The following is a 25,060-nucleotide window of genomic DNA, read 5'->3' on the forward strand; positions in this document are numbered from 1 at the left end:
CCACTCAGGCATCCATTTGGAAGGATCAGTACCTCAGCTGCAATGAAGCCATTACGAGAAGAGCAAGCCCCTCCTAGAATCAGAGTTCCTCCAGCTTCACACTCTGTGAACAACAGTGAACTCCTTAAAGGTCAAATAGTCTCGGCTGAAATCGATAGGTATTGAATACTTAGCTCAAACCTAGAAACGATGGCCTTCCGCTAGATTCAGCAAATGTTGTGTTTATGTCTTCCCTGGGGTGAAGGGAGTGTGGTAAGTGAGGGGAATCTTTGAATTGTATTGTGCCTTGAATCTGTATTAGGCCTCAGTTTTTCAAGACAGTATAGGTAAATAGTACATGTCAGAAAGTGAACTGTACTGTAAAAGTCGCCAATGACATTAAAGACACAGCTTCTGTGGATCGTCTTTCAATTGAGTCAAGCCCCCGGGGGCACTATATCATGGGGGTGCAGACTTGGTTGCGGTAAACGGCTTTACCCAATATGATCGGATGATTAAGCGTTCTCATCACTGATAGAAGAACACCTGGTTCTCAATAGACTAGCATAACTGCAGCAGGGTTGTCCTAGCTATAATGCCTCTAGGTGCTTTTGGATTCAAACCTAAATGGATATATTTGGTTTGTTTCCTCTTGTATTTTCCTAGAGAGGGATGTTACCCCTTGAAATGCCAACATTGGCCAGTAGGTGTCATTGGGAGTAAAGGGCACCACATGCACAAGTGTATCCAAGGTTGGGGGTTATTTCATGTTTCCAATAGTTATTTCATGGTTCCTGTTGGTTTCGGAGGCTTCAACCGTAAAGAGCTAACATGACCCCTTTAACAGTTTGGACTGGAAGTTTGCATTCTTTCTGTCTAGGTTTTCCGTAGAGCTGACAAAATGTTACCAAAATTGACAAGTCTGGCTTCTAGGTCGATACAGTGTGTTTCAAAAAATAACTTCATTTTCGTATACTCCCAAAACATGTAAATGAATTCTGTTAAACTTCTTAAAGACTGCAAATGAGATATCAACACACTGTCAAAACAGGTGTCTTCGGACAATCCCTCCCACCGAGGCTGTATAGAAACAAAGAGCTAAGCAAATATCACATTTCTGTGAAATGTATCTGGATAGTGTTGATTCATCGATGCCCAGTTGGTAGAGAAGAAGTGCAACCTGCACTCACTCGCTCCCATGTACAGAGCAATGGAAACATCCACTCACCCAGCCCTTGGCACAGGACACTTGCCGAAGAGAGGTCTGTTACTTCCAAAGACAGGATGAGGCCTCAGGACACCTGGAAGCAGGAGAAGGCAAAGCAGGGAATGGAAACCAGTGCAGGGTCTGACCCCACGTGATGGAGCAACAAGGGTGAAACTCTGTTTGCCTTGGACGCACACTCTCAAGCGGACAGGAGACATGGGATTGAAGGTGATGTGCTGAGATTTACAAGAGTGCACAGCAGATGCTTGGCTGACAGAACTCAAAGAAACCAGCGCAAAATATCCCCACAGTTGATTCTGAGACCAAGATCCGAGCTGCCAAATTTGAGGGAGCAGAGGCAACGGTCAGTGAGGGATAGGGCTACGGATGATGGCACACGCTGAGTCTCAGGGATCTGGAGTGCATTGTGGGATGTGGTGGGTCGAATCAAGAGAGCAAACCGAACTGTGTACCAATGATAAAGCAACCACACTGGTCGCGCGCTGGAGATTACCGGTATGTCCCATGGCCACAGCCAGTGCATCTGCAGGACCAGGGACCAATTGGGCATTTTGCCAATAGAGCACGTGTGGGGCTGAATCAGAGCTATCGTGCATCTGGTCTGAGGGATCCAGGGGGCCTTGGGTTTGAAATCAGAATGAAAAGCCTTAGGATCTGCTACATTACTAACCTGGGCTGGGATTATTGTTTGGTTTGAGGCACAGGATGCACAACAGCTCTGTGGATGCCTTTGTGCACCTGTGCCACAAGGATGAGAGGACAAGGAAGAGTGGTCCAAGTCCACAGCGTGAGAAGAGGAAGCATTTCCTTCAGCACTATCTCCCAATAGCGGATGCTACATTTTGGATGGCACCGGCACGGTACGGCACCGAGGACACCAAGGTAGGTCTGCGGGATCATTCCAGCAGGCCCTGATGTGTGACATTCATGGATGAGCTTCCACTGGTGTTTCAGTAGACAGAGAATCTCTGGGAAGAACTGCTTACATTGGGACATTCCCGTGGCACTACAAAGCACAAGCGCACTCTCAGTTTGCTTTGTTTTAAACACTCCAAAATGACATAGAGCAGAATGCAGAGCTGAGAACCTTTAGAAGCCTCATTTCCACAAGAGGAAGTGTCCTGCGCACTTTCAGAATTGTGAGATATGCGTAATCAAAATGAAGTTATGCTAATCGAAATAGTATGGGATGTTCATCACAACAAATGCAACACCAGCAATTGGAGATATACCAGACAACACACACAGGAACAGAATATGGCATCAATGTCTACGAGAATTTGTCCTCACAGAAATCCCATGGAATTGCGTAGAGACAAGGGTCTAAAATTTTCACTTAACAAAGCCCTAGAAGTCTACATTAGATACCTGATATTACCTGACCAGTAGAGATGAAGAAGTACAGTAAAAGAAACAGGAAGTACCATTTTCAGTTCCAAAGATATTGAAGGCCCAGATGATAAGCTTTCAAACAACTAGACTGCAAAACGCTCTCCAGTCCAAGTGTTGAAAATGGAGGTCTGGAAAACCCTGAAGAACAACATTGTCTCAGAATCACAAAAGGCAGAATATCAGAAAAGGGGAAGAGAAAGTCTAAAGACGAGCCAAAAAGTATCAGAAAACTCAATGGATGTGATAATATCAGGGCTAAAATTCAGTCCTTATCAGACTAGATAATGCAGAGGGACGCGTGAATGACTGTGAAGACAGGGGAACAGAAATCCCTCGGTCAGAAGCAGACATAGGAAAGCAAGTGCAAACCAATGAAACATTGCTGTTGAATCCTGGGTTAAGACAGGGCATGAAAGACTAGAGTTCATAAGAGTCCCAGATGGAAAAGCAAGAGATAAAGAAACAAAAAATGTCTGAAAATGTATCTGTAGAAAAATCAGACTGAAACATGCTGAAAGCCAAGAAAGAATCATCTATGCGAATTCAGGAATTACACAGCATCCAAAGGAGGTGGAATCCCAATAGACCTACCAGCAGCTGTATGATTCAAATCAACAAAGTTACGAATATCCCAGTGATTTAAAATGCACCTGGAGGAAACAACATAGTCACAAGGGAACCTCAAGAGGGGTTTCAGCTGATATCTCGGCAGCAATATTGCAGGACAGGGAGGAGTGCCAGGACACAGTCCATATCCTGAATGGCCAAATGCTGCCACCTAGGGTAGCCTATGCCCCATGACCACCATTTCTAATAGCGGCAGAGCTAGAGAATTCCACAGACCGGCAAATCTTAAAAGAATTCAGCCGTTCAAAACTTCTTCTAAAAGGAAGGTTGAGAATACTCCCCTGAATAGAAAAGCAGCAAGATGAAATGGAAAGAAGAAAACCATTATTGGAAATGCAAGAAGAGCATGAGTGGCAAAGAAGAAACAAGAAGAAGGCAAGGAGGACATCAAAACCCTAAAGATGGGAGAGGGAAGCAGGAAATCATAGGTGATTGGAAGCACTCTCTTAAGTGAATCAGCTTATTGGACTCTCTGTTTGAAGCGAAAGGAGAGATGCATGGCCTGACGTGTTTGCAAAACAAGCAAGAAGCAGACCAACAAAGAATCAAACCAACAAACAAGCACCAAAAGGGTACGGTTGGCTGACATATACCAAGGGAATCATGATTATTCAAAAGAAAATACTCAAGGTGATGTCAAGGATCATTCAGCACGCATCGACCCAGTATCGCGGCTTGCATGTACTCAGCACACTTGTCTTCGGAAATCAGAGGCGTGCATTCATATTCGTAAATATTGATTCATAAGAGCATATCGTGACCTAAGCCAAATGCCGATTTGGAATCAAATGGATTCCTAGTCCGTGATGTAGACTTGTATGTCTTCCAACAGGATGAAGGAATGCCATATTCTACGCTACGTAGAGAAGAAATGTAAGAAGCCTATAACAAAGGCACGTAGATCTGCCAAAGTGTACTAAGAGCAAAAGAGACAGACAGTAAAGTGCACATTGGGGTTGGTTTCATTTCTTGGAATTTCAGCCCCCATGAAACAAGTGGATCCATGTCCTGAGAGTGCGGGTGTTTCAGCAGAAATCAGGCGACGCATATGTATTCCGGGTGTACGGATATTATAGGAACATAAGTCTCCTTTAGAGGGTCTCTGTGTACTGTGAACTGTTAGAAAGTTTAAAGACGTGTGAAACCATCAACTAAAAAGGGACCCACTTCCCTCCATTGGTTCTGTGCATACAGATCTGAACAAAAGGAAAGAGGGAAGAAGAGAGGCCCATGGGACGCTAGTGGGTAGAATCACATTTACCTTAGGAACCTCTCGTCGGATGCAGCCCCTCCCCCAACACTGACAAGATGCAGCAGCCATTGGGGATGGCAGTTACCGGTTGGATTCCAGGTGGAATGTTGGTGTGTACCGCGAGGCTTGTTGTGGCTGTTGGATCCTAGGTAACCGGGCAGAGTTCTGTGGGTGGATCAGTGTGATGGAGGGGCTGCCGCCCTCTGTGGAGCTTGGCTTAGGTGTTTGGTCCGGGAAGCTGTGTAAGTTCGAGATACTGCTGCTGCCCAAAGACCTGAGTTCACAGGTCAGTTTCCAGAACCTTTAAGAGCAGACAGTGGAAGATCTGCCTGTCATCAGCTTACTGGTGAGGCTCCGAGGTACTTTCAGACTTGCCCAGTCCTGGTGAAGTCGACTTTAGGGGAGACACGAAGAGAAGCTGGGTGAAAAGCTGGCTGCATGGATTGAGGAGAGATGCGAACACATGGATGAGAGATGTTCTGCTACAATGGAGAATACTGGCGTGGAGACAGCTGTAGAGGATACCAGGCTCAAAAGACATTCATGAGACATATTGATCCTCGCTGATACTGGCAGAAACATACGGAGTGCCAACGTGGACTTGAGGAAGTTCCTCAATTCTCTTCTCCAAGAACGGGTCCAAGGTCCCTGACATCTGCAAGAGAAGAGATGGCAGAGATGATCAAAACGCTCCTGTTCTTGGAAGAGGTCGTGAGAATCCACACGTCCCAAGGGGCATTCCCAAGCCATTCAGACCAGAATTCACCAAGCCCAGGTAAGCCTTTTCCCAGGTTTGGGCCTAGCTAGCAAGCACTTGCCCTTCCCTCCCCTCCACTCAGGCATCCATTTGGAAGGATCAGTACCTGAGCTGCAATGAAGCCATTACGAGAAGAGCAAGCCCCTCCTAGAATCAGAGTTCCTCCAGCTTCACACTCTGTGAACAACAGTGAACTCCTTAAAGGTCAAAGAGTCTCGGCTGAAATCGATAGGAATTGAATACTTAGCTCACACCTAGAAACGATGGCCTTCCGCTAGATTCAGCAAATGTTGTGTTTATGTCTTCCCTGGGGTGAAGGGAGTGTGGTAAGTGAGGGGAATCTTTGACTGAACTTGAATCTGTATTAGGCCTCAGTTTTTCAAGACAGTATAGGTAAATAGTACATGTCAGAAAGTGAACTGTACTGTAAAAGTCGCCAATGACACTAAAGACACAGCTTCTGTGGATCGTCTTTCAATTGAGTCAAGCCCCCGGGGGCACTATATCATGGGGGTGCAGACTTGGTTGCGTTAAACGGCTTTACCCAACATGATCGGATGATTAAGTGTTCTCATCACTGATAGAAGAACACCTGGTTCTCAATAGACTAGCATAACTGCAGCAGGGTTGTCCTAGCTATAATGCCTCTAGGTGCTTTTGGATTCAAACCTAAATGGATATATTTGGTTTGTTTCCTCTTGTATTTTCCTAGAGAGGGATGTTACCCCTTGAAATGCCAACATTGGCCAGTAGATGTCATTGGGAGTAAAGGGCACCACATGCACAAGTGTATCCAAGGTTGGGGGTTATTTCATGTTTCCAATAGTTATTTCATGGTTCCTGTTGGTTTCGGAGGCTTCAACCGTAAAGAGCTGACATGACCCCTTTAACAGTTTGGACTGGAAGTTTGCATTCTTTCTGTCTAGGTTTTCCGTAGAGCTGACAAAATGTTATCAAAATTGACAAGTCTGGCTTCTAGGTGGATACAGTGTGTTTCAGAAAATAACTTCATTTTCGTATACTCCCAAAACATGTAAATGAATTCTGTTAAACTTCTTAAATACTTCAAATGAGATATCAACACACTGTCAAAACAGGTGTCTTCGGACAATCCCTCCCACCGAGGCTGTATAGAAACAAAGAGCTAAGCAAATATCACATTTCTGTGAAATGTATCTGGATAGTGTTGATTCATTGATGCCCAGTTGGCAGAGAAGAAGTGCAACCTGCACTCACTCGCTCCCATGTACAGAGCAATGGAAACATCCACTCACCCAGCCCTTGGCACAGGACACTTGCCGAAGAGAGGTCTGTTACTTCCAAAGACAGGATGAGGCCTCAGGACACCTGGAAGCAGGAGAAGGCAAAGCAGGGAATGGAAACCAGGGCAGGGTCTGACCCCTGGTGATGGAGCAACAAGGGTGAAACTCTGTTTGCCTTGGACGCACACTCTCAAGCGGACAGGAGACATGGGATTGAAGGTGATGTGCTGAGATTTACAAGAGTGCACAGCAGATGCTTGGCTGACAGAACTCAAAGAAACCAGCGCAAAATATCCCCACAGTTGATTCTGAGACCAAGATCCGAGCTGCCAAATTTGAGGGAGCAGAGGCAACGGTCAGTGAGGGATAGGGCTACGGATGATGGCACACGCTGAGTCTCAGGAATCTGGACTGCATTGTGGGATGTGGTGGGTCGAATCAAGAGAGCAAACCGAACTGTGTACCAATGATAAAGCAACCACACTGGTCGCGCGTTGGAGATTACCGATATGTCCCATGGCCACAGCCAGTGCATCTGCAGGACCAGGGACCAATTGGGCATTTTGCCAATAGAGCACGTGTGGGGCTGAATCAGAGCTATCGTGCATCTGGTCTGAGGGATCCAGGGGGCCTTGGGTTTGAAATCAGAATGAAAAGCCTTAGGATCTGCTATGTGGGCTGGGATTATGGTTTGGTTTAAGGCACAGGATGCGCAACAGCTCTGTGGTTGCCTTCGTGCACCCGTGCCACAAGGATGAGAGGACAAGGAAGAGTGGTCCAAGTCCACAGCGTGAGAAGAGGAAGCATTTCCTTCAGCACTATCTCCCAAAAGCGGATGCTACATTTTGGATGGCACAGGCACGGTACAGCACCGAGGACACCAAGGTAGGTCTGCGGGATCATTCCAGCAGGCCCTGATGTGTGACATTCATGGATGAGATTCCACTGGTGTTTCAGTAGACAGAGAATCTCTGGGAAGAACTGCTTTCATTGGGACATTCCCCAGGCACAACAAAGCACAAGCGCACTCTCAGTTTGCTTTGTTTTAAACACTCCAAAATGACATAGAGCAGAATGCAGAGCTGAGAACCTTTAGAAGCCTCATTTCCACAAGAGGAAGTGTCCTGCGCACTTTCAGAATTGTGAGATATGCGTAATCAAAATGAAGTTATGCTAATCGAAATAGTATGGGATGTTCATCACAACAAATGCAACACCAGCAATTGGAGATATACCAGACAACACACACAGGAACAGAATATGGCATCAATGTCTACGAGAATTTGTCCTCACAGAAATCCCATGGAATTGCGTAGAGACAAGGGTCTAAAATTTTCACTTAACAAAGCCCTAGAAGTCTACATTAGATACCTGATATTACCTGACCAGTAGAGATGAAGAAGTACAGTAAAAGAAACAGGAAGTACCATTTTCAGTTCCAAAGATATTGAAGGCCCAGAAGATAAGCTTTCAAACAACTAGACAGCAAAACGCTCTCCAGACCAAGTGTTGAAAATGGAGGTCTGGAAAACCCTGAAGAACAACATTGTCTCAGAATCACAAAAGGCAGAATATCAGAAAAGGGGAAGAGAAAGTCTAAAGACGAGCCAAAAAGTATCAGAAAACTCAATGGATGTGATAATATCAGGGCTAAAATTCAGTCCTTATCAGACTAGATAATGCAGAGGGACGCGTGAATGACTGTGAAGACAGGGGAACAGAAATCCCTCGGTCAGAAGCAGACATAGGAAAGCAAGTGCAAACCAATGAAACATTGCTGTTGAATCCTGGGTTAAGACAGGGCATGAAAGACTAGAGTTCATAAGAGTCCCAGATGGAAAAGCAAGAGATAAAGAAACAAAAAATGTCTGAAAATGTATCTGTAGAAAAATCAGACTGAAACGTGCTGAAAGCCAAGAAAGAATCATCTATGCGAATTCAGGAATTACACAGCATCCAAAGGAGGTGGAATCCCAATAGACCTACCAGCAGCTGTATGATTCAAATCAACAAAGTTACGAACATCCCAGTGATTTAAAATGCACCTGGAGGAAACAACATAGTCACAAGGGAACCTCCAGAGGGGTTTCAGCTGATATCTCGGCAGCAATATTGCAGGACAGGGAGGAGTGCCAGGACACAGTCCATATCCTGAATGGCCAAATGCTGCCACCTAGGGTAGCCTATGCCCCATGACCACCATTTCTAATAGCGGCAGAGCTAGAGAATTCCACAGACCGGCAAATCTTAAAAGAATTCAGCAGTTCAAAACTTCTTCTAAAAGGAAGGTTGAGAATACTCCCCTGAATAGAAAAGCAGCAAGATGAAATGGAAAGAAGAAAACCATTATTGGAAATGCAAGAAGAGCATGAGTGGCAAAGAAGAAACAAGAAGAAGGCAAGGAGGACATCAAAACCCTAAAGATGGGAGAGGGAAGCAGGAAATCATAGGTGATTGGAAGCACTCTCTTAAGTGAATCAGCTTATTGGCTCTCTGTTTGAAGCGAAAGGAGAGATGCATGGCCTGACGTGTTTGCAAAACAAGCAAGAAGCAGACCAACAAAGAATCAAACCAACAAACAAGCACCAAAAGGGTACGGTTGGCTGACATATACCAAGGGAATCATGATTATTCAAAAGAAAATACTCAAGGTGATGTCAAGGATCATTCAGCACGCATCGACCCAGTATCGCGGCTTGCATGTACTCAGCACACTTGTCTTCGGAAATCAGAGGCGTGCATTCATATTCGTAAATATTGATTCATAAGAGCATATCGTGACCTAAGCCAAATGCCGATTTGGAATCAAATGGATTCCTAGTCCGTGATGTAGACTTGTATGTCTTCCAACAGGATGAAGGAATGCCATATTCTACGCTACGTAGAGAAGAAATGTAAGAAGCCTATAACAAAGGCACGTAGATCTGCCAAAGTGTACTAAGAGCAAAAGAGACAGACAGTAAAGTGCACATTGGGGTTGGTTTCATTTCTTGGAATTTCAGCCCCCATGAAACAAATGGATCCATGTCCTGAGAGTGCGGGTGTTTCAGCAGAAATCAGGCGACGCATATGTATTCCGGGTGTACGGATATTATAGGAACATAAGTCTCCTTTAGAGGGTCTCTGTGTACTGTGAACTGTTAGAAAGTTTAAAGACGTGTGAAACCATCAACTAAAAAGGGACCCACTTCCCTCCATTGGTTCTGTGCATACAGATCTGAACATAAGGAAAGAGGGAAGAAGAGAGGCCCATGGGACGCTAGTGGGTAGAATCACATTTACCTTAGGAACCTCTGGTCGGATGCAGCCCCTCCCCCAACACTGACAAGATGCAGCAGCCATTGGGGATGGCAGTTACCGGTTGGATTCCAGGTGGAATGTTGGTGTGTACCGCGAGGCTTGTTGTGGCTGTTGGATCCTAGGTAACCGGGCAGAGTTCTGTGGGTGGATCAGTGTGATGGAGGGGCTGCCGCCCTCTGTGGAGCTTGGGTTAGGTGTTTGGTCCGGGAAGTTGTGTAAGTTCGAGATACTGCTGCTGCCCAAAGACCTGAGTTCACAGGTCAGTTTCCAGAACCTTTAAGAGCAGACAGTGGAAGATCTGCCTGTCATCAGCTTACTGGTGTGGCTCCGAGGTACTTTCAGACTTGCCCAGTCCTGGTGAAGTCGACTTTAGGGGAGACACGAAGAGAAGCTGGGCGAAAAGCTGGCTGCACGGATTGAGGAGAGATGCGAACACATGGATGAGAGATGTTCTGCTACAATGGAGAATACTGGCGTGGAGACAGCTGTAGAGGATACCAGGCTCAAAAGACATTCATGAGACATATTGATCCTCGCTGATACTGGCAGAAACATACGGAGTGCCAACGTGGACTTGAGGAAGTTCCTCAATTCTCTTCTCCAAGAACGGGTCCAAGGTCCCTGACATCTGCAAGAGAAGAGATGGCAGAGATGATCAAAACGCTCCTGTTCTTGGAAGAGTTCGTGAGAATCCACACGTCCCAAGGGGCATTCCCAAGCCATTCAGACCAGAATTCACCAAGCAAAGGTAAGCCTTTTCCCAGGTTTGGGCCTAGCTAGCAAGCACTTGCCCTTCCCTCCCCTCCACTCAGGCATCCATTTGGAAGGATCAGTACCTGAGCTGCAATGAAGCCATTACGAGAAGAGCAAGCCCCTCCTAGAATCAGAGTTCCTCCAGCTTCACACTCTGTGAACAACAGTGAACTCCTTAAAGGTCAAAGAGTCTCGGCTGGAATCGATAGGAATTGAATACTTAGCTCACACCTAGAAACGATGGCCTTCCGCTAGATTCAGCAAATGTTGTGTTTATGTCTTCCCTGGGGTGAAGGGAGTGTGGTAAGTGAGGGGAATCTTTGACTGAACTTGAATCTGTATTAGGCCTCAGTTTTTCAAGACAGTATAGGTAAATAGTACATGTCAGAAAGTGAACTGTACTGTAAAAGTCGCCAATGACACTAAAGACACAGCTTCTGTGGATCGTCTTTCAATTGAGTCAAGCCCCCGGGGGCACTATATCATGGGGGTGCAGACTTGGTTGCGTTAAATGGCTTTACCCAACATGATCGGATGATTAATCGTTCTCATCACTGATAGAAGAACACCTGGTTCTCAATAGACTAGCATAACTGCAGCAGGGTTGTCCTAGCTATAATGCCTCTAGGTGCTTTTGGATTCAAACCTAAATGGATATATTTGGTTTCTTTCCTCTTGTATTTTCCTAGAGAGGGATGTTACCCCTTGAAATGCCAACATTGGCCAGTAGGTGTCATTGGGAGTAAAGGGCACCACATGCACAAGTGTATCCAAGGTTGGGGGTTATTTCATGTTTCCAATAGTTATTTCATGGTTCCTGTTGGTTTCGGAGGCTTCAACCGTAAAGAGCTGACATGACCCCTTTAACAGTTTGGACTGGAAGTTTGCATTCTTTCTGTCTAGGTTTTCCGTAGAGCTGACAAAATGTTACCAAAATTGACAAGTCTGGCTTCTAGGTCGATACAGTGTGTTTCAAAAAATAAATTCATTTTCGTATACTCCCAAAACATGTAAATGAATTCTGTTAAATTTCTTAAATACTGCAAGTGAGATATCAACACACTGTCAAAACAGGTGTCTTCGGACAATCCCTCCCACCGAGGCTGTATAGAAACAAAGAGCTAAGCAAATATCACATTTCTGTGAAATGTATCTGGATAGTGTTGATTCATCGATGCCCAGTTGGCAGAGAAGAAGTGCAACCTGCACTCACTCGCTCCCATGTACAGAGCAATGGAAACATCCACTCACCCAGCCCTTGGCACAGGACACTTGCCGAAGAGAGGTCTGTTACTTCCAAAAACAGGATGAGGCCTCAGGACACCTGGAAGCAGGAGAAGGCAAAGCAGGGAATGGAAACCAGTGCAGGGTCTGACCCCTGGTGATGGAGCAACAAGGGTGAAACTCTGTTTGCCTTGGATGCACACTCTCAAGGAGACAGGAGACATGGGATTGAAGGTGATGTGCTGAGATTTACAAGAGTGCACAGCGCTGGAGATTACCGAAATGTACCATGGCCACAGCCAGTGCATCTGCAGGACCAGGGACCAATTGGGCATTTTGCCAATAGAGCACGTGTGGGGCTGAATCAGAGCTATCGTGCATCTGGTCTGAGGGATCCAGGGGGCCTTGGGTTTGAAATCAGAATGAAAAGCCTTAGGATCTGCTACATTCCTAACCTGGGCTGGGATTATTGTTTGGTTTGAGGCACAGGATGCACAACAGCTCTGTGGTTGCCTTCGTGCACCCGTGCCACAAGGATGAGAGGACAAGGAAGAGTGGTCCAAGTCCACAGCGTGAGAAGAGGAAGCATTTCCTTCAGCACAATCTCCCAAAAGCGGATGCTACATTTTGGTTGGCACCGGCACGGTACGGCACCGAGGACACCAAGGTAGGTCTGCGGGATCATTCCAGCAGGCCATGATGTGTGACATCCATGGATGAGCTTCCACTGGTGTTTCAGTAGACAGAGAATCTCTGGGAAGAACTGCTTTCATTGGGACATTCCCGTGGCACTACAAAGCACAAGCGCACTCTCAGTTTGCTTTGTTTTAAACACTCCAAAATGACATAGAGCAGAATGCAGAGCTGAGAACCTTTAGAAGCCTCATTTCCACAAGAGGAAGTGTCCTGCGCACTTTCAGAATTGTGAGATATGCGTAATCAAAATGAAGTTATGCTAATCGAAATAGTATTGGATGTTCATCACAACAAATGCAACACCAGCAATTGGAGATATACCAGACAATACACACAGGATCAGAATATGGCATCAATGTCTACGAGAAGTTGTCCTCACAGAAATCCCATGGAATTGCGTAGAGACAAGGGTCTAAAATTTTTACTTAACAAAGCCCTAGAAGTCTACATTAGATACCTGATATTACCTGACCAGTAGAGATGAAGAAGTACAGTAAAAGAAACAGGAAGTACCATTTTCAGTTCCAAAGATATTGAAGGCCCAGAAGATAAGCTTTCAAACAACTAGACAGCAAAACGCTCTCCAGACCAAGTGTTGAAAATGGAGGTCTGGAAAACCCTGAAGAACAACATTGTCTCAGAATCACAAAAGGCAGAATATCAGAAAAGGGGAAGAGAAAGTCTAAAGACGAGCCAAAAAATACGGGAAAACTCAATGGATGTGATAATATCAGGGCTAAAATTCAGTCCTTAGCAGACTAGATAATGCAGAGGGACGTGTGAATGACTGTGAAGACAGGGGAACAGAAATCCCTCGGTCAGAAGCAGACATAGGAAAGCAAGTGCAAACCAATGAAACATTGCTGTTGAATCCTGGGTTAAGACAGGGCATGAAAGACTAGAGTTCATAAGAGTCCCAGATGGAAAAGCAAGAGATAAAGAAACAAAAAATGTCTGAAAATGTATCTGTAGAAAAATCAGACTGAAACGTGCTGAAAGCCAAGAAAGAATCATCTATGCGAATTCAGGAATTACACAGCATCCAAAGGAGGTGGAATCCCAATAGACCTACCAGCAGCTGTATGATTCAAATCAACAAAGTTACGAACATCCCAGTGATTTAAAATGCACCTGGAGGAAACAACATAGTCACAAGGGAACCTCCAGAGGGGTTTCAGCTGATATCTCGGCAGCAATATTGCAGGACAGGGAGGAGTGCCAGGACACAGTCCATATCCTGAATGGCCAAATGCTGCCACCTAGGGTAGCCTATGCCCCATGACCACCATTTCTAATAGCGGCAGAGCTAGAGAATTCCACAGACCGGCAAATCTTAAAAGAATTCAGCAGTTCAAAACTTCTTCTAAAAGGAAGGTTGAGAATACTCCCCTGAATAGAAAAGCAGCAAGATGAAATGGAAAGAAGAAAACCATTATTGGAAATGCAAGAAGAGCATGAGTGGCAAAGAAGAAACAAGAAGAAGGCAAGGAGGACATCAAAACCCTAAAGATGGGAGAGGGAAGCAGGAAATCATAGGTGATTGGAAGCACTCTCTTAAGTGAATCAGCTTATTGGCTCTCTGTTTGAAGCGAAAGGAGAGATGCATGGCCTGACGTGTTTGCAAAACAAGCAAGAAGCAGACCAACAAAGAATCAAACCAACAAACAAGCACCAAAAGGGTACGGTTGGCTGACATATACCAAGGGAATCATGATTATTCAAAAGAAAATACTCAAGGTGATGTCAAGGATCATTCAGCACGCATCGACCCAGTATCGCGGCTTGCATGTACTCAGCACACTTGTCTTCGGAAATCAGAGGCGTGCATTCATATTCGTAAATATTGATTCATAAGAGCATATCGTGACCTAAGCCAAATGCCGATTTGGAATCAAATGGATTCCTAGTCCGTGATGTAGACTTGTATGTCTTCCAACAGGATGAAGGAATGCCATATTCTACGCTACGTAGAGAAGAAATGTAAGAAGCCTATAACAAAGGCACGTAGATCTGCCAAAGTGTACTAAGAGCAAAAGAGACAGACAGTAAAGTGCACATTGGGGTTGGTTTCATTTCTTGGAATTTCAGCCCCCATGAAACAAATGGATCCATGTCCTGAGAGTGCGGGTGTTTCAGCAGAAATCAGGCGACGCATATGTATTCCGGGTGTACGGATATTATAGGAACATAAGTCTCCTTTAGAGGGTCTCTGTGTACTGTGAACTGTTAGAAAGTTTAAAGACGTGTGAAACCATCAACTAAAAAGGGACCCACTTCCCTCCATTGGTTCTGTGCATACAGATCTGAACATAAGGAAAGAGGGAAGAAGAGAGGCCCATGGGACGCTAGTGGGTAGAATCACATTTACCTTAGGAACCTCTGGTCGGATGCAGCCCCTCCCCCAACACTGACAAGATGCAGCAGCCATTGGGGATGGCAGTTACCGGTTGGATTCCAGGTGGAATGTTGGTGTGTACCGCGAGGCTTGTTGTGGCTGTTGGATCCTAGGTAACCGGGCAGAGTTCTGTGGGTGGATCAGTGTGATGGAGGGGCTGCCGCCCTCTGTGGAGCTTGGGTTAGGTGTTTGGTCCGGGAAGTTGTGTAAGTTCGAGATACTGCTGCTGCCCAAAGACCTGAGTTCACAGGTCAGTTTCCAGAACCTTTAAGAGCAGACAGTGGAAGATCTGCCTGTCATCAGCTTACTGGTGTGGCTCCGAGGTACTTTCAGACTTGCCCAGTCCTGGTGAAGTCGACTTTAGGGGAGACACGAAGAGAAGCTGGGCGAAAAGCTGGCTGCACGGATTGAGGAGAGATGCGAACACATGGATGAGAGATGTTCTGCTACAATGGAGAATACTGGCGTGGAGACAGCTGTAGAGGATACCAGGCTCAAAAGACATTCATGAGACATATTGATCCTCGCTGATACTGGCAGAAACATACGGAGTGCCAACGTGGACTTGAGGAAGTTCCTCAATTCTCTTCTCCAAGAACGGGTCCAAGGTCCCTGACATCTGCAAGAGAAGAGATGGCAGAGATGATCAAAACGCTCCTGTTCTTGGAAGAGTTCGTGAGAATCCACACGTCCCAAGGGGCATTCCCAAGCCATTCAGACCAGAATTCACCAAGCAAAGGTAAGCCTTTTCCCAGGTTTGGGCCTAGCTAGCAAGCACTTGCCCTTCCCTCCCCTCCACTCAGGCATCCATTTGGAAGGATCAGTACCTGAGCTGCAATGAAGCCATTACGAGAAGAGCAAGCCCCTCCTAGAATCAGAGTTCCTCCAGCTTCACACTCTGTGAACAACAGTGAACTCCTTAAAGGTCAAAGAGTCTCGGCTGGAATCGATAGGAATTGAATACTTAGCTCACACCTAGAAACGATGGCCTTCCGCTAGATTCAGCAAATGTTGTGTTTATGTCTTCCCTGGGGTGAAGGGAGTGTGGTAAGTGAGGGGAATCTTTGACTGAACTTGAATCTGTATTAGGCCTCAGTTTTTCAAGACAGTATAGGTAAATAGTACATGTCAGAAAGTGAACTGTACTGTAAAAGTCGCCAATGACATTAAAGACACAGCTTCTGTGGATCGTCTTTCAATTGAGTCAAGCCCCCGGGGGCACTATATCATGGGGGTGCAGACTTGGTTGCGTTAAATGGCTTTACCCAACATGATCGGATGATTAATCGTTCTCATCACTGATAGAAGAACACCTGGTTCTCAATAGACTAGCATAACTGCAGCAGGGTTGTCCTAGCTATAATGCCTCTAGGTGCTTTTGGATTCAAACCTAAATGGATATATTTGGTTTCTTTCCTCTTGTATTTTCCTAGAGAGGGATGTTACCCCTTGAAATGCCAACATTGGCCAGTAGGTGTCATTGGGAGTAAAGGGCACCACATGCACAAGTGTATCCAAGGTTGGGGGTTATTTCATGTTTCCAATAGTTATTTCATGGTTCCTGTTGGTTTCGGAGGCTTCAACCGTAAAGAGCTGACATGACCCCTTTAACAGTTTGGACTGGAAGTTTGCATTCTTTCTGTCTAGGTTTTCCGTAGAGCTGACAAAATGTTACCAAAATTGACAAGTCTGGCTTCTAGGTCGATACAGTGTGTTTCAAAAAATAAATTCATTTTCGTATACTCCCAAAACATGTAAATGAATTCTGTTAAATTTCTTAAATACTGCAAGTGAGATATCAACACACTGTCAAAACAGGTGTCTTCGGACAATCCCTCCCACCGAGGCTGTATAGAAACAAAGAGCTAAGCAAATATCACATTTCTGTGAAATGTATCTGGATAGTGTTGATTCATCGATGCCCAGTTGGCAGAGAAGAAGTGCAACCTGCACTCACTCGCTCCCATGTACAGAGCAATGGAAACATCCACTCACCCAGCCCTTGGCACAGGACACTTGCCGAAGAGAGGTCTGTTACTTCCAAAGACAGGATGAGGCCTCAGGACACCTGGAAGCAGGAGAAGGCAAAGCAGGGAATGGAAACCAGTGCAGGGTCTGACCCCTGGTGATGGAGCAACAAGGGTGAAACTCTGTTTGCCTTGGACGCACACTCTCAAGCGGACAGGAGACATGGGATTGAAGGTGATGTGCTGAGATTTACAAGAGTGCACAGCAGATGCTTGGCTGACAGAACTCAAAGAAACCAGCGCAAAATATCCCCACAGTTGATTCTGAGACCAAGATCCGAGCTGCCAAATTTGAGGGAGCAGAGGCAACGGTCAGTGAGGGATAGGGCTACGGATGATGGCACACGCTGAGTCTCAGGGATCTGGAGTGCATTGTGGGATGTGGTGGGTCGAATCAAGAGAGCAAACCGAACTTTGTACCAATGATAAAGCAACCACACTGGTCGCGCGCTGGAGATTACCGATATGTCCCATGGCCACAGCCAGTGCATCTGCAGGACCAGGGACCAATTGGGCATTTTGCCAATAGAGCACGTGTGGGGCTGAATCAGAGCTATCGTGCATCTGGTCTGAGGGATCCAGGGGGCCTTGGGTTTGAAATCAGAATGAAAAGCCTTAGGATCTGCTACATTCCTAACCTGGGCTGGGATTATGGTTTGGTTTGAGGCACAGGATGCGCAACAGCTCTGTGGTTGCCTTCGTGCACCCGTGCCACAAGGATGAGAGGACAAGGAAGAGTGGTCCAAGTCCACAGCGTGAGAAGAGGAAGCATTTCCTTCAGCACTATCTCCCAAAAGCGGATGCTACATTTTGGATGGCACCGGCACGGTACGGCACCGAGGACACCAAGGTAGGTCTGCGGGATCATTCCAGCAGGCCCTGATGTGTGACATTCATGGATGAGCTTCCACTGGTGTTTCAGTAGACAGAGAAACTCTGGGAAGAACTGCTTTCATTGGGACATTCCCGTGGCACTACAAAGCACAAGCGCACTCTCAGTTTGCTTTGTTTTAAACACTCCAAAATGACATAGAGCAGAATGCAGAGCTGAGAACCTTTAGAAGCCTCATTTCCACAAGAGGAAGTGTCCTGCACACTTTCAGAATTGTGAGATATGCGTAATCAAAATGAAGTTATGCTAATCGAAATAGTATGGGATGTTCATCACAACAAATGCAACACCAGCAATTGGAGATATACCAGACAACACACACAGGAACAGAATATGTCATCAATGTCTACGAGAAGTTGTCCTCACAGAAATCCCATGGAATTGCGTAGAGACAAGAGTCTAAAATTTTCACTTAACAAAGCCCTAGAAGTCTACATTAGATACCTGATATTACCTGACCAGTAGAGATGAAGAAGTACAGTAAAAGAAACAGGAAGTACCATTTTCAGTTCCAAAGATATTGAAGGCCCAGAAGATAAGCTTTCAAACAACTAGACAGCAAAACGCTCTCCAGACCAAGTGTTGAAAATGGAGGTCTGGAAAACCCTGAAGAACAACATTGTCTCAGAATCACAAAAGGCAGAATATCAGAAAAGGGGAAGAGAAAGTCTAAAGACGAGCCAAAAAGTATCAGAAAACTCAATGGATGTGATAATATCAGGGCTAAAATTCAGTCCTTAGCAGACTAGATAATGCAGAGGGACGTGTGAATGACTGTGAAGACAGGGGAACAGAAATCCCTCGGTCAGAAGCAGACATAGGAAAGCAAGTGCAAACCAATGAAACATTGCTGTTGAATCCTGGGTTAAGACAGGGCATGAAAGGCTAGAGTTCATAAGAGTCCCAGATGGAAAAGCAAGAGATAAAGAAACAAAAATTGTCTGAAAATGTATCTGTAGAACAATCAGACTGAAACGTGCTGAAAGCCAAGAAAGAATCATCTATGCGAATTCAGGAATTACACAGCATCCAAAGGAGGTGGAATCCCAATAGACCTACCAGCAGCTGTATGATTCAAATCAACAAAGTTACGAAAATCCCAGTGATTTAAAATGCACCTGGAGGAAACAACATAGTCACAAGGGAACCTCCAGAGGGGTTTCAGCTGATATCTCGGCAGCAATATTGCAGGACAGGGAGGAGTGCCAGGACACAGTCCATATCCTGAATGGCCAAATGCTGCCACCTAGGGTAGCCTATGCCCCATGACCACCATTTCTAATAGCGGCAGAGCTAGAGAATTCCACAGACCGGCAAATCTTAAAAGAATTCAGCAGTTCAAAACTTCTTCTAAAAGGAAGGTTGAGAATACTCCCCTGAATAGAAAAGCAGCAAGATGAAATGGAAAGAAGAAAACCATTATTGGAAATGCAAGAAGAGCATGAGTGGCAAAGAAGAAACAAGAAGAAGGCAAGGAGGACATCAAAACCCTAAAGATGGGAGAGGGAAGCAGGAAATCATAGGTGATTGGAAGCACTCTCTTAAGTGAATCAGCTAATGGGCTCTCTGTTTGAAGCGAAAGGAGAGATGCATGGCCTGACGTGTTCGCAAAACAAGCAAGAAGCAGACCAACAAAGAATCAAACCAACAAACAAGCACCAAAAGGGTACGGTTGGCTGACATATACCAAGGGAATCATGATTATTCAAAAGAAAATATTCAAGGTGATGTCAAGGATCATTCAGCACGCATCGACCCAGTATCGCGGCTTGCATGTACTCAGCACTCTTGTCTTCGGAAATCAGAGGCGTGAATTCATATTCGTAAATATTGATTCATAAGAGCATATCGTGACCTAACCCAAATGCCGATTTGGAATCAAATGGATTCCTAGTCCGTGATGTAGACTTGTATGTCTTCCAACAGGATGAAGGAATGCCATATTCTACGCTACGTAGAGAAGAAATGTAAGAAGCCTATAACAAAGGCACGTAGATCTGGCAAAGTGTACTAAGAGCAAAAGAGACAGACAGTAAAGTGCACATTGGGGTTGGTTTCATTTCTTGGAATTTCAGCCCCCATGAAACAAATGGATCCATGTCCTGAGAGTGCGGGTGTTTCAGCAGAAATCATGCGACGCATATGTATTCCGGGTGTACGGATATTATAGGAACATAAGTCTCCTTTAGAGGGTCTCTGTGTACTGTGAACTGTTAGAAAGTTTAAAGACGTGTGAAACCATCAACTAAAAAGGGACCCACTTCCCTCCATTGGTTCTGTGCATACAGATCTGAACAAAAGGAAAGAGGGAAGAAGAGAGGCCCATGGGACGCTAGTGGGTAGAATCACATTTACCTTAGGAACCTCTCGTCGGATGCAGCCCCTCCCCCAACACTGACAAGATGCAGCAGCCATTGGGGATGGCAGTTACGGTTGGATTCCAGGTGGAATGTTGGTGTGTACCGCGAGGCTTGTTGTGGCTGTTGGATCCTAGGTAACCGGGCAGAGTTCTGTGGGTGGATCAGTGTGATGGAGGGGCTGCCGCCCTCTGTGGAGCTTGGCTTAGGTGTTTGGTCCGGGAAGTTGTGTAAGTTCGAGATACTGCTGCTGCTGCCCAAAGACCTGAGTTCACAGGTCAGTTTCCAGAACCTTTAAGAGCAGACAGTGGAAGATCTGCCTGTCATCAGCTTACTGGTGAGGCTCCGAGGTACTTTCAGACTTGCCCAGTCCTGGTGAAGTCGACTTTAGGGGAGACACGAAGAGAAGCTGGGTGAAAAGCTGGCTGCACGGATTGAGGAGAGATGCGAACACATGGATGAGAGATGTTCTGCTACAATGGAGAATACTGGCGTGGAGACAGCTGTAGAGGATACCAGGCTCAAAAGACATTCATGAGACATATTGATCCTCGCTGATACGGGCAGAAACATACGGAGTGCCAACGTGGACTTGAGGAAGTTCCTCAATTCTCTTCTCCAAGAACGGGTCCAAGGTCCCTGACATCTGCAAGAGAAGAGATGGCAGAGATGATCAAAACGCTCCTGTTCTTGGAAGAGGTCGTGAGAATCCACACGTCCCAAGGGGCATTCCCAAGCCATTCAGACCAGAATTCACCAAGCCCAGGTAAGCCTTTTCCCAGGTTTGGGCCTAGCTAGCAAGCACTTGCCCTTCCCTCCCCTCCACTCAGGCATCCATTTGGAAGGATCAGTACCTCAGCTGCAATGAAGCCATTACGAGAAGAGCAAGCCCCTCCTAGAATCAGAGTTCCTCCAGCTTCACACTCTGTGAACAACAGTGAACTCCTTAAAGGTCAAATAGTCTCGGCTGGAATCGATAGGAATTGAATACTTAGCTCACACCTAGAAACGATGGCCTTCCGCTAGATTCAGCAAATGTTGTGTTTATGTCTTCCCTGGGGTGAAGGGAGTGTGGTAAGTGAGGGGAATCTTTGACTGAACTTGAATCTGTATTAGGCCTCAGTTTTTCAAGACAGTATAGGTAAATAGTACATGTCAGAAAGTGAACTGTACTGTAAAAGTCGCCAATGACATTAAAGACACAGCTTCTGTGGATCGTCTTTCAATTGAGTCAAGCCCCCGGGGGCACTATATCATGGGGGTGCAGACTTGGTTGCGTTAAACGGCTTTACCCAACATGATCGGATGATTAAGCGTTCTCATCACTGATAGAAGAACACCTGGTTCTCAATAGACTAGCATAACTGCAGCAGGGTTATCCTAGCTATAATGCCTCTAGGTGCTTTTGGATTCAAACCTAAATGGATATATTTGGTTTCTTTCCTCTTGTATTTTCCTAGAGAGGGATGTTACCCCTTGAAATGCCAACATTGGCCAGTAGGTGTCATTGGGACTAAAGGGCACCACATGCACAAGTGTATCCAAGGTTGGGGGTTATTTCATGTTTCCAATAGTTATTTCATGGTTCCTGTTGGTTTCGGAGGCTTCAACCGTAAAGAGCTGACATGACCCCTTTAACAGTTTGGACTGGAATTTTGCATTCTTTCTGTCTAGGTTTTCCGTAGAGCTGACAAAATGTTACCAAAATTGACAAGTCTGGCTTCTAGGTCGATACAGTGTGTTTAAAAAATAACTTCATTTTCGTATACTCCCAAAACATGTAAATGAATTCTGTTAAACTTCTTAAATACTTCAAATGAGATATCAACACACTGTCAAAACAGGTGTCTTCGGACAATCCCTCCCACCGAGGCTGTATAGAAACAAAGAGCTAAGCAAATATCACATTTCTGTGAAATGTATCTGGATAGTGTTGATTCATCGATGCCCAGTTGGCAGAGAAGAAGTGCAACCTGCACTCACTGGCTCCCATGTACAGAGCAATGGAAACATCCACTCACCCAGCCCTTGGCACAGGACACTTGCCGAAGAGAGGTCTGTTACTTCCAAAGACAGGATGAGGCCACAGGACACCTGGAAGCAGGAGAAGGCAAAGCAGGGAATGGAAACCAGTGCAGGGTCTGACCCCTGGTGATTGAGCAACGAGGGTGAAACTCTGTTTGCCTTGGACGCACACTCTCAAGCGGACAGGAGACATGGGATTGAAGGTGATGTGCTGAGATTTACAAGAGTGCACAGAAGATGCTTGGCTGACAGAACTCAAAGAAACCAGCGCAAAATATCCCCACAGTTGATTCTGAGACCAAGATCCGAGCTGCCAAATTTGAGGGAGCAGAGGCAACGGTCAGTGAGGGATAGGGCTACGGATGATGGCACACGCTGAGTCTCATGGATCTGGAGTGCATTGTGGGATGTGGTGGGTCGAATCAAGAGAGCAAACCGAACTGTGTACCAATGATAAAGCAACCACACTGGTCGCGCGGTGGAGATTACCGATATGTCCCATGGCCACAGCCAGTGCATCTGCAGGACCAGGGACCAATTGGGCATTTTGCCAATAGAGCACGTGTGGGGCTGAATCAGAGCTATCGTGCATCTGGTCTGAGGGATCCAGGGGGCCTTGGGTTTGAAATCAGAATGAAAACCCTTAGGATCTGCTACATTCCTAACCTGGGCTGGGATTATGGTTTGGTTTGAGGCACAGGATGCGCAACAGCTCTGTGGTTGCCTTCGTGCACCCGTGCCACAAGGATGAGAGGACAAGGAAGAGTGGTCCAAGTCCACAGCGTGAGAAGAGGAAGCATTTCCTTCAGCACTATCTCCCAAAAGCGGATGCTACATTTTGGATGGCACCGGCACGGTACGGTACCGAGGACACCAAGGTAGGTCTGCGGGATCATTCCAGCAGGCCCTGATGTGTGACATTCATGGATGAGCTTCCACTGCTGTTTCAGTAGACAGAGAAGCTCTGGGAAGAACTGCTTTCATTGGGACATTCCCGTGGCACTACAAAGCACAAGCGCACTCTCAGTTTGCTTTGTTTTAAACACTCCAAAATGACATAGAGCAGAATGCAGAGCTGAGAACCTTTAGAAGCCTCATTTCCACAAGAGGAAGTGTCCTGCGCACTTTCAGTATTGTGAGATATGCGTAATCAAAATGAAGTTATGCTAATCGAAATAGTATGGGATGTTCATCACAACAAATGCAACACCAGCAATTGGAGATATACCAGACAACACACACAGGAACAGAATATGGCATCAATGTCTACGAGAAGTTGTCCTCACAGAAATCCCATGGAATTGCGTAGAGACAAGAGTCTAAAATTTTCACTTAACAAAGCCCTAGAAGTCTACATTAGATACCTGATATTACCTGACCAGTAGAGATGAAGAAGTACAGTAAAAGAAACAGGAAGTACCATTTTCAGTTCCAAAGATATTGAAGGCCCAGAAGATAAGCTTTCAAACCACAAGACTGCAAAACGCTCTCCAGACCAAGTGTTGAAAATGGAGGTCTGGAAAACCCTGAAGAACAACATTGTCTCAGAATCACAAAAGGCAGAATATCAGAAAAGGGGTAGAGAAAGTCTAAAGACGAGCCAAAAAATATCAGAAAACTCAATGGATGTGATAAAATCAGGGCTAAAATTCAGTCCTTAGCAGACTAGATAATGCAGAGGGACGCGTGAATGACTGTGAAGACAGGGGAACAGAAATCCCTCGGTCAGAAGCAGACATAGGAAAGCAAGTGCAAACCAATGAAACATTGCTGTTGAATCCTGGGTTAAGACAGGGCATGAAAGACTAGAGTTCATAAGAGTCCCAGATGGAAAAGCAAGAGATAAAGAAACAAAAAATGTCTGAAGATGTATCTGTAGAAAAATCAGACTAAAACGTGCTGAAAGCCAAGAAAGAATCATCTATGCGAATTCAGGAAGTACACAGCATCCAAAGGAGGTGGAACCCCAATACACCTACCAGCAGCTGTATGATTCAAATCAACAAAGTTCACGAATATCCCAGTGATTTAAAATGCACCTGGAGGAAACAACATAGTCACAAGGGAACCTCCAGAGGGGTTTCAGCTGATATCTCGGCAGCAATATTGCAGGACAGGGAGGAGTGCCAGGACACAGTCCATATCCTGAATGGCCAAATGCTGCCACCTAGGGTAGCCTATGCCCCATGACCACCATTTCTAATAGCGGCAGAGCTAGAGAATTCCACAGACCGGCAAATCTTAAAAGAATTCAGCAGTTCAAAACTTCTTCTAAAAGGAAGGTTGAGAATACTCCCCTGAATAGAAAAGCAGCAAGATGAAATGGAAAGAAGAAAACCATTATTGGAAATGCAAGAAGAGCATGAGTGGCAAAGAAGAAACAAGAAGAAGGCAAGGAGGACATCAAAACCCTAAAGATGGGAGAGGGAAGCAGGAAATCATAGGTGATTGGAAGCACTCTCTTAAGTGAATCAGCTTATTGGACTCTCTGTTTGAAGCGAAAGGAGAGATGCATGGCCTGACGTGTTTGCAAAACAAGCAAGAAGCAGACCAACAAAGAATCAAACCAACAAACAAGCACCAAAAGGGTACGGTTGGCTGACATATACCAAGGGAATCATGATTATTCAAAAGAAAATACTCAAGGTGATGTCAAGGATCATTCAGCACGCATCGACCCAGTATCGCGGCTTGCATGTACTCAGCACACTTGTCTTCGGAAATCAGAGGCGTGCATTCATATTCGTAAATATTGATTCATAAGAGCATATCGTGACCTAAGCCAAATGCCGATTTGGAATCAAATGGATTCCTAGTCCGTGATGTAGACTTGTATGTCTTCCAACAGGATGAAGGAATGCCATATTCTACGCTACGTAGAGAAGAAATGTAAG

General features: G+C 45.5%; 1 long non-coding RNA gene across 1 annotated transcript in view; it reads right to left on the bottom strand.

Moving 5' to 3' along the window:
• Positions 1-25,060, bottom strand: part of LOC140695372 (uncharacterized) — a 151,918-nt gene that overhangs the window by 89,190 nt on the left and 37,668 nt on the right. The gene's annotated exons all lie outside the window — the stretch shown is intronic.

Source organism: Vicugna pacos, unplaced genomic scaffold, assembly GCF_048564905.1.
Source record: "Vicugna pacos unplaced genomic scaffold, VicPac4 scaffold_197, whole genome shotgun sequence".
Taxonomy (NCBI): domain Eukaryota; kingdom Metazoa; phylum Chordata; class Mammalia; order Artiodactyla; family Camelidae; genus Vicugna; species Vicugna pacos.